Below are 16,344 nucleotides of genomic sequence, written 5' to 3'. Positions count from 1 at the left end.
CGAGGGGCATAAAACCCTGATTCCTCTTCTGTGGTTCAATCCTGATCTCCGTGTGCTCATAGCATTTAATAACCCCTGCCGCAGACTGAGGGCCAAATCTGCTCAGGGCGCAGGGAAGCCAAGAGGGCAAGTCCCCATCAACAACCTGGTGAGGAGTCCACTGCCGTCTGTGCTGTTCCCTTTCCCCTCTGCAGCTCCCAGAAGTTTCCATAAAAACAGATGTAAGTAATCAAAGACTTCTCAGCCCCCGAACAGCTCTGCTCCTGAAGGCTTCCATGAAGCCTGCTCCCTCTGCCGGGGTCTGTGGCTCCAAAAGACTCTTAAACCAGCCCTCAAATCTCTCCCTAGGAAGGAAGACTCCTCCTTGCCCGCAGATCTGCGATCATTTGTCGAGTATTTTATGGTCAATAATAATAGTAATAACAACTCGGCTGTCCTGATGTCTTTTCTAATGATGCTCAGAGCACGTGGTGTGGGACCCTTATAGCATCACATTGGCTGATGAGCAAGGGGTCTCATCCGCACTTTGGGGATGGAAAGAAGGCGGTACACTGACGGGGCCAGCCTCAGCGCCATCTCCCCCAGAGTCTAAATGCTCCAGGACAAAGGTGGGAGTTGTCTTCTTCCTTGGCAGGCCTGCTGCTGGCCTTTTCCCGCATTCCTTGTGCAGTGTACCTTACCAAGTGCCCCGGAGCCTGGAGCTCAGCGATGGGGGCGGATAGAGCCAGGACGCCGAGTGTGACGCTGATTAATCATCCTGACTTCAGGCAATCTTACTGTTCCGAAGGCCTGGCCCAACCCACACGTTTTACAGGTGGGACTCTCAGGGCTAACGCCAGGACGCCTGGCCAGCCCCTGGAGGTCCCAAGACCCAGGCTCCCCCACCCACACTCCCTGCATTTCACCGCATTAGTGCCAGCATGAGCTGAGTGGTGAACAAAAAAGTGACTTTTAAATCAAACAGCCCAGACTGTACATGCGTGGGGTTGGTTCTCCAGTCTCTAGTTGTTCCTGAAAGTTGCCCTTTTAGGGGACTTTCCTTGTGGGTATAGTCTTAGCAAGAGGGCCATCCCCTTGGCCTGCCTCTTGCTGCCTCACACTATGGAGACCAAGGTGGGCTCACCTGATTCCACCCACCCCTGGTGTACACAGATGGCTTGAGCTAGACTTGCAGACCACATGCCTGTTTTCAGGGCGGTGAGTCTTTTTTTCCCTTTTTTTTAAATAAATTTATTCATTTGTTTTTGGCTGCGTTGGGTCTTTGTTGCTGTGCGTGGGCTTTCTCTAGTTGCGGTGATAGGGGGCTACTCTTCGCTGCCGTGCGCGGGCTTCTCATTGCAGTGGCTTCTCTCATTGTGGAGCACGGGCTCTAGGCACGCAGGCTCAGCAGTTGTGGCGCACGGGCTTAGTTGTTCTACGGCATGTGGGATCTTCCTGGACCAGGGCTCGAACCCGTGTCCCCTGCATTGGCAGGCAGATTCTTAACCACTGCGCCACCAGGGAAGTCCAGGGCTGTGAGTCTTGAGAGAGATACAACAAGGAAGGGAGTGTCTGTTTGGGAAGTCAGATTTCTCCAGGGATGCCCTTTTTGGTTTGAAAAGGCTGGAATCAGTTCCTGCAACCAAACCCCAGACCAACATGGCCCCGTGATCAGTCATACCTGATGATGATCATAGCTAATGCATATGGAGCACCTGCTATGTGCCAGATGCCCTCTTTGTTACTTTAGTCTTGACAACAGCCCTATATTACTATCCCCACTTCATTGATGAGGATCCTGAGGCACAGAGAGGTTAAGGAACCCATTCAAGGTCACACAGCTAGCAACTCAGGCCACCTATGCCCAGATTCTGTGTTCTTGATGAGCACACTGGTCTGACTTGGAAAAGCACAGTGGTTTCTTGGCATCTTAGGGGCAGAAGTAGGATGGGGGCTCTGGGTGTACACTTTAATGGGGAGATGGATGAAGTGAACTTCCCCATATTAAACCTCCTCTTCCATGTGAATATGAGGGCCCTGTGACAGGATCCTGGTCCCCAGTGGGGTAGGAGCATGTTACATTTCCAGGGCCACCCTCCCCCACCCCGGCAGGGTGTGTGTGCAATACCCAGAGGCTGCTCTGGCCCAGGCCCCCACCACGGGCGAGGGGGCTGCGGAGGATCTTCAGGGTCAGCAGCAGAGGGAGCCAGAGCAGACAGATGGAATGCCAGGGGAGGCAGGGACTGCACATGTGGTCTCCGGAGCCCGAGCCCAAGGGGAAGAGGGCAGTAAGCAGAAGGGGCGCCTCCAACTCCAGCCAAAGCAGCACCCCTTGTTCTCCTTTACCTCCTGGACTCCCAAAAGGAATCTCATTTGAGCAAAGGCCTCTCCTCAGCTGACAGGAGGTTAAGTCTGGAGCTGCTGATGGCATCTCTGCCACCACTTGGGGACCACCTACCTGAGAATGATGCCAACAGAGAGGAAAGCAGAGACACAGAAGAAAGAGTCCTGTCAATAGTAATCAAGCCCCTGGAACCAGCCATGCCTGAAGTTCCTAGACTTTTTGATAGCAAGAGCCAATAATTTGTTGATGTTCTTTCCGTTTTCAGTTGAGCCTGTTGACTCAGGGTTCTGTCACTTTTATCTGAATGAATCTTGACGAATATGGGTCTATACTAGAATAAGCTCCAAGATTTCCCCTGCCTTGAAGACTCTCCTGCCATCACAATAGAGAGAGCAGTTCTAACACCCTGGAGGGACTGTCCTTCCTTGAGTTCCATCAAGAGGAAGAGGAGGCAGCTGGCATGAAGCCACCCACACACCCCCGAGGGTGCCTTGAGGGCCAAGTTTAAGAACCAGCGGTCTGAGCTTCCCTGGTGGTGCAGTGGTTGAGAATCCGCCTGCCAATGCAGGGGACACGGGTTTGAGCCCTGGTCTAGGAAGATCCCACATGCCGTGGGGCAACTAGGCCCGTGAGCCACAACTACTGAGCCTGCGCGTCTGGAGCCTGTGCCCCGCAACAAGGAAGGCCGCGATAGTGAGAGGCCCGCGCACCACGATGAAGAGTGGCCCCCGCTTGCCGCAACTAGAGAAAGCCCTCGCACAGAAACGAAGACCCAACACAGCCAAAAATTAATTAATTAATTAATTAATTAAAAAAAAAGAAGAAAAAAAAAAAGACCCAGCGGTCCAGTGAGGGGCCTGTGGTTCTCACAGCCAGAGGGACCCTCTCCCACCACAGCACCCTCTACTGTCAATTTTCCACCCAGCAGCCTGAGGAAGCTTCTAACAGAAACCGGCGGTGTCTCTCCCTTGCTCAAAACCATCCAGTTCTCACGCATTTCCATTGTAACCAGCCCGGTGCCGTGACCCCAGCCTGGTCTCTCCCCTCCCCTCCCCTCCCTGGGCTCCAGCACCTCTGGCCTGTTCTCTCATCTAGAACCAGCCCGCCTGCTCCACCTCCAGGCCTCACTCTCCCAGTTGCTTAGCACAGTGGGAATGCCTCGCACCCCACATGGCTGCCGCCTCCCCTGGGGCCTTCCGTGACCAGCCCCTTCCAGCCACTCCGTGATTTCCTTCCTCTGCAGCAGCCATGGCTTCTTCCCACGCCCCTTGTGAATCTCCTGCTTCTCCCCTGGAACAGAAGACATTAGCCTTGCTGTGACCACAGGGCCTGGACAAGGGGCACTAAACAAACACTTGTGGAAAGGAAGAGGGAAGGAAGAAAGGAAGGGAGGGAGGGACGGAGGGAGGGGGGAGGGAAGAAAGAACGTAGGGTGAACACAGCCTCCAATGCCTTGCCAACGACACCCACGTCTCCTGCTCACCCACCCTCATCCTTCATCTTCACTTGCACCACATCAGAGCAACTCAACCCTCATTCTCCACCCTTCTTCCAGAGAAGGCTTAGCACCCATGATGAGGGGTCTATCTTCTCTCGCCAAAGTCCTCTCACCAACTCATGGCTGGCCCCCTGACAACTCCCGCAATGAACACCTCCTGAGATGCCACTGGCCACAGCTGCTCTGGGGGACCTTGCCTCAGCCCGTCCGGGCAGTCCCAGAGGGAGATGGGGGCTCCAGCAGGCCCTGTTCCAGGGAGCAGTGGCTCCGGATAGTGGTGGGGGTTTTTTTTTCCATATGAGGAAAAAATTAGCTTTCCTTACCAGACAAGAATGACAATTTACAGAAAATTATGCTCTGAATTCATAATCTGGAATGAGCGGAAATGGTATTCTATAGTAATCCATCCCAACTGACTCGCTATTGTATACGCACCTGCTAACATTTTTTAAGCCGGGACTTTATGGAAAGGACATTTTGATCGCTTCTGAAGTTTGCTGAGCGATTCCCCCCTCTCTCAGGCATACGGTCTTTGTGCTGGAAATTTCCCTCGTGGCTTCCTGCAAGCACCGGCAGACGGGCACGTGGGTTTGCAGGCGGGCACGCACACATCCAGCCGCAGCCCCCTCTCGTTGGCATGACTCTAATGGGGGGCTTTGCAGGTGCCGAGCTGTGGAAATGGAAGCTGGGAGAGTGAAATAACAGTTGGCACCTGTGCCGAGCTTGCCCGAGGAACTGCAAACAGTGGTGCACACTGGAATTAGAGATGCTTTCCAGCACGGGATGAAGGGAGGGCAGAGGACAGGGGAGGGGTGGAGGGCTTGGGCTGGGCTGCCCCTGGACCATCCAGGGCCAGAGCTGTGAGAGCTGGGCATCAGGTTGCTGAGATGCTGGGAAGGAGGGGGCCAGGCGACCATCGACCCCTCGTTCGCCTAGCCTCTGTGATCCCAGAGAAATCATTCACTCCAGGCCCGTTGGTCCTTGCCTTGGCCTCCAGCCCAGCACTGACACAAAGGCATAGTGAACTGGGAGCCCCATGGACAGAATGAGGCTGCCAAGATGTCTCGTTGCCTTGCCTGGCCTGGCACGTAGTGGGTACGAGAAAAGTACCTCCAACCTGAGTCAAGACCTAGTCAGAGGACCCCTCCTCTGGAGAACGGGCCCTTCACACTGGTGCTCGGGTCCTGCAGCTCCTGGATCTCCAAGTCCTGTTCTTTCAGGGGCTCACTGACACCGAGGCTCAGAGAACAGGTGGGCTGTGGGCAGGGACAGCAGGGAAGGGGCCTTCTTTCCATTGGGATCATCAGGAAAATGACAGTCACGCCAACCTATGAGCCAGCAATGACATGGGAACATGAAGAGTTCGCTGAAGCTCTCTCTGTAAGAACAAGTATTTAGGAACCTCCTAAATTGTCATCAGGAGGGGAGCAGCTAGGTAAGCTGTGGAAGCTCAGGCTACAATAGCAGTGGGAGAGAAACACGTGACGTGCGCTCCTGTAGAGGAAGCTTCCGGAAATGCTATTTCCGAAAAAGAAAGTACATTTAAGATAAAGTAAGGTGCAAACAATACACACATGTGATTCCACTTATTTTTTTAATCTTACAAAACGGTGCCATACACCGTGATCATCTGCAAGTATGCACACGCACACACACACAAATATGTCAAATGTGCAGAGAGCTGTGGAAAGGAACACTCCACACCATCAACCATACCTACCTCTGGGGTGAGGGGGTTTCTGGAGCTGGTGAGAAAGGGATGCTTTAGCCTTATCTGTAGTGTTTGCATTATACTTCTTACTATGAGACTGTATTCATGCCTGTTTCTGTAATTAAAAATTAATAATTATTTTAAAAGAATTGCCTGAGATGGGACAGTCCACCCAACCTGAACCATTATGAAGCCCTGCTTGTTTTTCCCATTCATTCATTCATTCATACATTCATTCACTCGTTCACTCATTCAATAGGTACCCTTCGCCTGTCATTTGCTCATTTAACAAGTGTTAACTGAGCACCTACTCCAGGTTCTAGGCTGCAACAGTGAACAAACTGACAAGTCCCTGTGCCAGGACTTCACATCTGTGTGTGTGTGTGTGTGTGCACACGTGCATGTGTGGCTCCTCCACAACCCCACTGGGTGCCTGGAGAGAGGTGGGGAGGAACAACAGACAGTTGTTTTCCTTCGTCCTGAGTTGAGGGGGTGGGGAAGAGGAGGACAATAAAACGGCTGCCCCTGGGTGTATGAAAACCACACATTGGCCAGGAAATGTGATGACAGGAGGCCCTGCCTCTCCTTGCGAAACCTCTCTCCTGGGCCTGTGGACTCTACTCAGCCTTCGGGCCCAGTTCAAGTGCCCCTTCTTATTGAAAGCCCTGCCTAGTGTCCCCACTCCTGCCCTAACCACATGGGCTCTCCACCCCCTCCCTCCCCCCCACCCCCAGTGGAGCTTCTTGCCAGGAGCTCCAGGACAGAGTCACAGACTGGTAGCCAGCTGGCAATTAGCAGGCTGAGGGGTATTTTGTGGTATCAGCCTGGTGGGTTGAGAGTCTTCATACCTGTGCAGGCACCAGGCCTGGCTGTCCTACATCTAGCCTACTTCACTTCCTGCTGGCACCTGAGTTTGTAGTCCCCACTTCACAGTACATCTGGGTGTGCATTTGTCTTGTTCCTCCACCCTGCCTGACGTGTCACATTAACCTAAGGCCCGGCCATTCCGTGCCCAGTGGATGGATGGATGGATAGACGGATGGGTGGATGTCTGGATGGGTGGACAAGTGGATAAACAGATGAACCAAATGAAATAGAAGGGGCAGACTGATGCCTAGCTACTCGGCATCAGGAACCTTGGGGATGAAGGAAGAATAAGAGGAAGTGTTGTCAATGGAATCAGCCAGCAGATAGCTGCTACACTGCTGCGTGCCACCTGCTGCGTGGCGGGGGGCGAGGCACAGGAGAAAGGGGAGGAGACAAAGAAAGGGCAGAGCAGGGAGAGGGGAGGAGAAAGAGAAGGCGAGGCCCAAGGCTGTAGAGACAGGACGAGGTTGGGGGAGACTGTGTGCAGCCTAGAAGGTCAGCTAGAGGGAGGGCAGTGCCCAGGAAAGCTCAGGCCTTCCTACTGGCACCTGCAGGTGCTTCTGCACTGGCATTATTGGTGGTTTTGCTGAGAATTAGGTCTTGAGATGCCCAACCTGGAATGAGCTATTTCTTGTCTCTCTAGAATAGCATCTGTCACCCAAGGGCTTGCGCTCTGGAGTAGACAGTGCTCCCCAGTTTGGGGGGTGGGGATCACCAACCTTACTGGAACTTCCCCCAGTTTGGTACCGGCCCCCTGTACCTGGGAATCATGACAATTTCCCCCAAAGGTGTGTCAAATGCCCCACCCGGCGTTCATTCATTTAATGAGTATTTATTTGGGCCCCTTTGGTGTGGGGTGCTGTGCAAGTACTGGATAAGGCAGGTACTGAAATCTGCTCTCGTGGAGCTGACAAAGTCATGGGTGTAGGGGGTTGGGAGAGAGACAATTAAAAAACAGGGGAAACAACAGCTGGGCTGAGTGCTAGGGAGAAAATAAAACCAGTACTATGATAAGGTGACTGAAGGGCAACAGGTCTGAGGATGGGCAGGGAAGGCCATGTGGAGAGGTGGCGTTTAAGCTGAGGGCTGACAGGGCCTAGGAAGGAAGCTTGAAACTCTGTTTCCCCACAGCAGGCAGGGCCCACCCAGGTTCCTCACTCCGTCAGATTCTCAGATCTGTCAAGCAGACACTGCCCAGGTGTCATTGCTGGGCCTGGCACCAGCCTGGGCACTGGGGAGGTGGACGGGAAGAAGAACCTTCAGGGAGTGCTGGGGCCAGAGAGTGTGACCCCCACAGTCAGCCTAGTTCAGAGGGGTGAATAGCTCTGGGCACCCAGCAGAGGGCACTCTTAACTGCTCAGGAAAGTCCCGGAGGCCTTCCTGGAGGAGGTGAAGGCTGAGCTAGGTTTGAAGAGGAAGAGTTTGCCAGTCAGACAAGCTGGGAAAGGGCATCCCAGGCAGAGGCATGGGGCATCCTGAGGTGGTTTGAAGGCACTGTTGCATAAGTCCCAGAGGGAGGAAGGAGCAGAGACAGATGAGGCTGGAGGGGCACAGGGCCAGATTACCAAGAGCTAGACATGCTTTCTTAAGAAGAATGGACTTCATCCCAGGACAATGAGGAGCCATCAAGGGTTTTAAGCAGGACGCAATATGCTTATGTTTTAGGAAAACCACTCGGCTGTTGTAGGGAGAAGGGACAATGGTGGCCCAGGGGAAGGGATGGGACGGGGGCAAGTTCTTGGTGAGAACAAGGAACAAGTGCGAGAAACAGCCAGGAGGGAGGTAAATAAGTGCAGACCCCTGAATGGGGCACTGAGAGGGAGGAAGGAGTCAGGGAGGATCACCTCCAGGGTGCTCCTGTTGTTTTGCCTGCCAATGGCTGGGATTTCCCTTGGGAAGCACCCCTCCTCCCACTCTTGGTCCACGGCAACACCCCCAATCCTAAGGTGAGCATATAATCTGAGCCAGATCAATGGACACCAAGTCTGGGGCTTCTGCTGGGATAGCTAAGCTGGCCATCTCTGCCACCACCCAAGGAGAACGTGCCAGACACCAGGACCAAGAAATGGACACAGTATTGATGAATGGGGTCCTGGACCCAGCTATACTTGAAGCCCCCAGCCTTTCAGTAACATGAATCAGTAAATCCTTTTCCTTAGGCCAATTTGCACTAAGATTCTGTAACTGGCAACCAAAATAATTCCAACCAAATCAATAAAGAAGGCAGAGGTGAGTGGGACCAGGGTCCTATCCTCCAGGAGAACCTTGCTATCTGTTAGGACCAGAAGTTACAGGCCACCTAGAGCACAGACCACTAGGCGTCAAAAGGAGGTGCAGATGTCCTGCCACACAGGACATTCAGAGGAGAGCAAAGAGAGGCTGGCTCCCGGGAGGAGGGTGGCATTTGAACTGGCCTTGAATGTGATGTTGACAGTTGAAGACAGACAGATGCACAGATCAGGAAAGAAAGCAGCGGGAGAAAAGAAGAGGAGATTAGACTCTCAGAGGCATCTGGCTCGCAAGTAGCAGAGTTGGTGCAGTGGTGGGCTGGGGGACCTGGGCCCTAGGAGGGCCTGACCCTGCCAGGGTAAACATCTGCCTGCTCTAGCCTCAGCTGGTCAGGGGGGAGCAAACACCCAAACACTGCAGCCCAAGGGGAAGAGGCATCTCAGGAAGGCAGCCTAGTCTGATGTAGCACCATCCTGAGGGGAGGGGCCGGACTGCAGTTTGGACAAGCCAGCAGAGGTCCTGCAATCCACATGCTGGACCCAGCTTCCTCAAGCCAGCTGAGCCCTCGGCCTTCAGGGCCAGGCTCATGGCCTGTTTCACCCTGGCCTGGCCACTTTCAGAGATGCCAGGCTCCCCACAGCATGAGCACCTTCTTGGCAAGCAGCAGTGAGGAGCATTGATAGGCATTCTGTGGGAAAGGGCTCTAGGATGCAGTTTGGAAGATGCACTCACCTCTATGGGTCACTTGCTCTCAGGAAACTCCTCCTTCTTGCCACCTTCCCCAGTGCCACCCATTACAGCTTGCAGGGCAGCAGCCTCAGCATCCAGCGGGCAGGCCCAGAACCGGCACTGGCTCACTTGCACAACCTTTACCTCTCTGAGGCCTCAGTTTCCCCAACTTAAGAACTTCTGCCCTGGCTACTTCCTGGGGATCTTTTGGGGCATGGAGTGAAATTGTGGTAGCAAAGCACAGGATCTGGCAAACTACAAAAATAAGAGAGCAGTGCCATCCAGTCCAGTGCGCCATTTGCATCCTCCATGGTCTGGGGCTGAGGAGGGCTAGACCAGTGAGGTGAGGCTGCAGGAGGGGACAGTCAGGTGGGCCTAGAGAAAAGCCTCCATTGTGGAACACTGAAAATGATGTAGAGAAATCAGAACCCTCATACACTGCTGATAGGAGTATAAAATAGTGCAACTGCTTTGGGAAAAGTCTGGTAGGTCCTCAAATGATTAAGCATAGAGTCACCATATGGCCCAGCAATTCTACAACTAGGTATATACCCAAGAGAAATGGGAACGTATGTTCCTACAAAAACTTGTACCCAAATGTTTATAGTAGGATTATTTATACTAGCCAAGAGGTAGAAACAACGCAAAACAAAATCTGGTATATCCATACAGTGGAATATTATTCAGTCATAAAAAGGAATGCTACAACATGGATGAACGATGAAAACATTATGCTAAGTGAAAGAAGGCAGACACAAATACCACATACTATATGATTCCAGGCTATGAAAAGCCAGGTTAGGAAAACCTAGAGACAGAAAGTAAATTAGTGGTTGCTTAGGGCTGATGAGAGGGGCTTAGGAGGGTAATAGCTAATGGGTTTCTTTTTGAGGTGATGAAAATTTTATAAAATTGACTGTGGTGGTTGCACATATCTGTGAATATACTAAAAGCCATTGAATCGTCCACTTTAAATGGGTGAACTATATGCTATGTGAACTGTATCTCAACAAAGCTCTTTTACAAAGAAAAGGCAAAATATTTGCAATCATCAGACAAATCCAGAGTGCACAATGTCCTACAAGACAGCTGGCCTGGACTTGTCAAAGAGCCAAAGTCATGGGAAGAAAAGGGGTGAGCGTGGGGTAGGGGCTGCTCTGTGTTGAAAGAGACCAAAGAGCAGACCCGACAACTAAACACAGTGCGGGGACTTTGACTGGATCTCGGTTAAAAACAAAATCTGGGGACAACTGGGGCTTTTTGACATGGATTAGGTATCAAATGGTATCATGAGATAATTGTTAATATTCTTAGATGTGAAAATGCCATTGGGTTTATTGAGGAGAATGTCCTTAATCTTAGGGGTTACAAATATCTAGGGGTGAAGAGTCATGTTGTCTGCAATTGTACAGCAAAAAAAGTGTGTGTGTGTGTGTGTGCAGAAAGAATGAGGAAAAGCAAATGTAGCGAAATATTAACAACCGGTGATTCTAAGTGGGAGTTAGGTGTTCATTACATTATTCCTTCGTTGTCTTAATATATTTGATATATAAAAGTCAGGGAAAAATGTCATTTTTGACTTTGTGTTACTTCCCAAGATATTGAATGTCCTGGGTTCTCCACCCCAGTGAAGGGTGTCACTAGAAGCCAGATCTGCAGGCCAGAAACACCAGATCTCTGGACCCTTGCTCCCCGCTGCAGATCCACCCAAGCCAAGTTGATCTTACTCCAAACAGCACTGAATCCAGCTTCTTCCTGCCCGCCCTGCTATACCCAGACCCCAGTGGCCACCATCTCCCTGATGATCAGAGTCGTCTCCAGCACCTAGCTCCCTCAGAAGCTCCTTCCCCACATGGCGGCTCAAGGAGTCTTTCTAGGACACACCTCTGATTGCCTCCCATGGCTCTCAGTTGGAAGAAGGAAGAACTCACCGGGGCTGGCATCTCAGCCTGAGTACACCAGGGCCCCTGCCGCCTCCCACTCCTGAAACGATCCTTGGTCTTGCCAGCCCCAGGGCCTTTTCCACGTCCTTCTCTCCACTTGGAGCTCCTCCTTTCTCCTCAATTCCTTCTCACCCCTTACCACTCAGCTCAGGCACCAGCTCCTCAGAGGAGCCATGCTTGACCTCCTCCCTTCTCCTGCCTCCCCAGTCCAGATCAGGTTCCAAATAACTCCATTCCTGCTTTCAGAGCAGGTATCTACGCTCTACTGTATCCTAGCCGGTGACCTTAAGGGCTGCTGTGACCTGATCTGAAGAGAGGCTAACGCTAACACCAGCATCAGGTTGTTGATGGTGTTTGCATTATACCTCGTACTTGCTGAGATGGTGCAACTAATGCACCAAAACAGGAATTTTTGCTGTTACCAGTATTCATGATGTGGTCCTCAGCGTGGTCATTTGATTGATGTCTCCCTGCCCCACGAGCCTGTCAACTCCACGAGGGCAGGACAGCCCTGGGCACACTGGGGAGACGCACAGTGCGTGCTTCTGAAGAACTGAATTAGATTGACCAGGGATGTCCAATAGGGCCTGGCTCGATGGAGGAGAAGGGGCATTTGTCTTTGCTCTTTTAGCTGCTGGCATGTAAATGGGGCTCCCCCTGAGTCTGCTGCTCATGGCCTTGGACCTTTGGCTAGTCCTGCTTAAGGAAAAGGAAGATGACACTTCAGCACAACCCCAACTGCTGGTTTACAAATCAGTCACATCTGAGTTAGTGAAGTGTGATGAACGCATAGCTGCACCGTCCAAGACCCCTCTGAAGCAGGTCCTGTTGCCCAGGCCGTTAGCAGTGCTGCGGGCCTTCAGCCTCCAGCCCTAGTCGGCTGGGACTGCCGCAGCCCCACCTGCCAGGCAATCACCGATGGAGGCGGGGATAGCAAGGTCCAGATGCTTTGGCCCAGCACCCGGCAGCTCCAGAGCTCAAAGCCCCCTGCCCACTCCTGCTTCCAGGTGCTGGTCCCCAGGGCACTCCCTCACATGCCTCCCTAACACACCTCTGCACACTAAACTCTGCTTCCGTAGAACCCAAACTGCAGCATGCAGTTTACCTCTATCCTAGAATAAGCAAAGGGGCACTCACACAACTAAGACGGAAAAGCCTGCGGCTCCGGGCTATGCACGAATGTGGGGTCTTGCTGGTATGGGCAGGACCAGCCTTCCTTCACCAACTGGAGCACAGTACAGCCAGGCGGGCCCTGAGAAGGGCAGTCTGACACCCCAGGGCTAGCTGCAGTCTCTGGAGAAGGATCTTCCAGAGGTGCCCCTGTCACTGTGTGGTCTTAGGCAGTCACTGCCCCTCCCTAGATCTCTACCTGCCAGAAGAATGACAGTGGCCTGTCATCCTTATAGCCTGTCAATCATATGGCCTGTGGTCATATGATTATGACCACAGAGGTGAGGAGACAGGAAAGAAAACTAGGCCTTCCACAAAGAATGACACAGATGGGCACCTTGCCTGCAGAGAGCTGTGTTTTCACAGCACACTCTGCCCATCTACCGCTGTCTGGCCCTTGTCAGCCTCCAGGGTCCCAAGGCCATGGGTCTGCATTCTCAGCAGGTGATGGGCAGCCGGCCCTCACTCTATTTGCAAACATATCTGACCCCTGTGTCCACTCCACCTGTGCCAACTCTGGTCAGGCTGCCATCTTGCCCGGCTTGGACCACTGGTCCCTGTGCTCCAGGATATGCCTGTTTCCCACGTCCACACTCTCCTCAGCAGCAGAGTGATCTTTAAACATGTAAATCAGACAAACCACTCTCCTACTTAAAACCCTTCAAGGGCTTCTAACAGCATTAGAGTAAAATCCAAATTCCCTCCTACATGCAGCCGGCAAGACCCCACAGCACCCACCTTGCCTTCTCTCCCTCTACCTTCTCTCTCCCCACGCCCCCTCACTCACTATACTCCAGCCTTCTTGCTGTTCCACTAAAGCACTGAATTTGTTCCCATTTCTAGGCCTTTGCACACACTGTTCCCTCTGCCGGGAGCACTGGCCCCACAGCTCTACTTGCTGCATTTTTCTTATGCTTCAGGTCTTAGCTCAAACATCTCCTCTTGAGAAAGACCTTCCTGAAGCCACATAGCTGAGATGATATGCCTCTGCTCTGCTCACTCTGTCACATCACCCAGTCACTTCTTCAGGAACTCTTATAACCGGTGGGAAACACTTTATCTTTTTCACATGTTGGTTTACCTACTTTTGTCCTGATCCTCTCTCCCCACTGAGGACAGATCTCTGCTGTCATGCTTCCTCTATTGCTAGTGAAGGAACAGTGCTTGGCATATGACAGGAGTTCAGTGAAGCTTTGATGCATGGATGGATGGATGGATGGATGAATGGGTGGATGGATGGATGGATGAAGCCTGGCCAGCCTCAGAGAGGACAGCAGGGCGCTTGCTGAGGGAGTCTTCAGACGAAGGCTGGGTGATGCGCTTCTGTTGTCTTCCATTTCATGTTTTCACCATATGGCTCGCTGCATACTCGGCTGAATTGCAGATGGTCTAACTTGGAGCTTTCTTGCTTTTGTGTGTTAGTAACATAAAGATGAAACACAGCTTACCACACATTTTTTTTTTAATAGTCTCTCTCATGTTACCACACATTTTGTGTTTGCTATCTATATGTACATAAAACAGACTTTGGTGTTACTAGCCAACCCACTTGTGAAGTGGAAGGAAAACAGAGCAATTAGAGAGGAGCAAGGCGAGCACTAGCTAGCGTAGAGCACAACCGAATCTCTGTACTGGGTGTGCTTCCCGGGAGGCCATGGGGCAGGTGTGTGTTGGTGGGGGTGGCCACAGAGGTTCTATGGCGCCACGTCCCTCGGATAGAGTCCAGCTGCTCGTGAAGCATGGCACAGAGGGCACTCCTCTGGCTCCTGTTCCTGGGCCCCCCTCAGCCTCAGCGCTCCCCCTTTCCCACCTCACCCTTGACCCCAGACACACCTGACAGCTGTCACTCCCAGGGTGTGCCCTGATGTCTCTAGCCTCTGGGTCTTCTCCCCAAACGCTCTCCTCTGCCACCCCACCTCTAACACTGTCTGCTCACCCTTCCCGGCCTTCATTTATGAATCTTTCACTCAAATGTGTCAATACTGAGTGCCTCCTACGAGCCTTTGTGCAGCTTACTCCTCAAGGATGAAGGGCCCCAAGCAAGTAAACGAACGCACAATTATGAAATGTCTCAAGTGCTATGAAGAATGAAAATATGGGGCTTAATTAAAAGGAGAGAATTCAGGGCTTCCCTGGTGGCGCAGTGGTTAAGAATCCGCCTGCCGATGCAGGGGACACGGGTTTGAGACTTGGTCTGGGAAGATCCCACATGCCGCAGAGCAACTAAGCCCGTGCGCCACAACTACTGAGCCTGTGCTCTAGAGCCCACAAGCCACAACTACTGAGCCCACGTGCCACAACTACTGAAGCCTGTGAGCCTAGAGCCCGTGCTCTGCAACGAGAGAAGCCACCATAATGAGAAGCTTGTGCAACGCAATGAAAAGTAGCCCCCGCTCGCCACAACTAGAGAAAGCCCGCACACAGCAATGAAGACCCAACACAGCCAAAAATAAAATAAATAAAAGTAAATTAATTAATTTTAAAAAAAAGGAGAGAATTCAGCATTTATTCCAGCATATGAGCTGTATTTCAGGGCAACCAAATAGCCCTAATTGATATGGAAAATTTCTTTACAGAAGACTCCAGTGAGTAAATTCGGAACAGTGATGTACCTCGTGGGGGGCTGGGCAGGCACACTCTGCCCCTTCGAGGAGAAGCGGTCCATCACTGACATTATTCAGGATGGCAAGGCCATGGTAATGATAAGAGCAGAGGACTTTTAGTCCATTTCATTATTTCTTAAGTTCTTTACAGACAACAGCCCCCGCCCCAGTTGCCTGCCTCAGGGTGGACTGCTCCCACATACTATCTCCTCTGGGTGTGCCTCTAATTTGGAAGAAATGGAAGAAATAGAAAATCACCATTTGGCAAACCCTTATCAAATAACTGATTCAGGAAACACTTATCAGTGGATGAAACTAACAGGTGAAGGGCTGACAGGAAGCTGTACGATGGAGGCAGGAGGCTGTCACCACCTGACCCCACTGGTCAGTCTCAGCATCACGAGAAGTGATAGCAGGGCACCGTGGGCCTCCAGGGGTGAGGACACAGCAAGCGCATGGCATCACCTACAGATGTGAACTTAAGTGGATTCCACCCACAGGGAATACAGAGTAGAGAGGGACACATTAGATGGCTCCATGGAGAAGCAAACAGACAAAACCAGAACATGAAGTGATCCTGCAGGAGGCTGACCTGGCTTCTGTGGCAAATGTGGAAAAGAAGGAGCTGCTCTAGAGTAAAGAGAACAAAGGGCACAGGAACCAGATGCAGCATGTGGATCCTGTTTAGGCTGCGATTCACGCCGACGGTTCAAAGACATATTTGAGATAACTGGGAAACTTGATTTTAGACTGAGTATTGAACGACACCAAAAATTGTCCATTCTGCTATATGTGTGTTACTGGCATTGTGGTTATGTAAGAAAATGTCCATACTTTTAAAAGATGTATGTAAAAGTGAAATGACATAATGTTTAGAATTTGCCTTAAAAGACTTCAGCAAAGAAAAAAAAGCTGAAGGCTTGAAGCAAGTATGACAAAATCTTAATTATTAAATCTGTAGACTAAGTATATGAGGGTTCATTGTACTATTCATCTCTCTACTTGTGTGTATGTGTGAAATTTTTATAATTAAAAAAAACAAAACCGAAAAAGGATGCCAAGAGAAAATTGGCGAGAGGTGAGAAAGAAAATACCTGTTCTGGGAATTCCCTGGCAGTCCAGTAGTTAGGACTCAGCGCTTTCACTCCAGGTGCCCGGGTTCGATCCTTGGTTGGGGAACTAAGATCCCACAAGCCTCACGGCGTGGTCAAAAAATTAAAAAATTAAAAGAATTGAAAGTACCTGTCCTGTGATGGAGACAACCTAATTTC

Source organism: Balaenoptera musculus, chromosome 19, assembly GCF_009873245.2.
Source record: "Balaenoptera musculus isolate JJ_BM4_2016_0621 chromosome 19, mBalMus1.pri.v3, whole genome shotgun sequence".
Taxonomy (NCBI): domain Eukaryota; kingdom Metazoa; phylum Chordata; class Mammalia; order Artiodactyla; family Balaenopteridae; genus Balaenoptera; species Balaenoptera musculus.
This window is presented reverse-complemented; position numbering follows the sequence as displayed.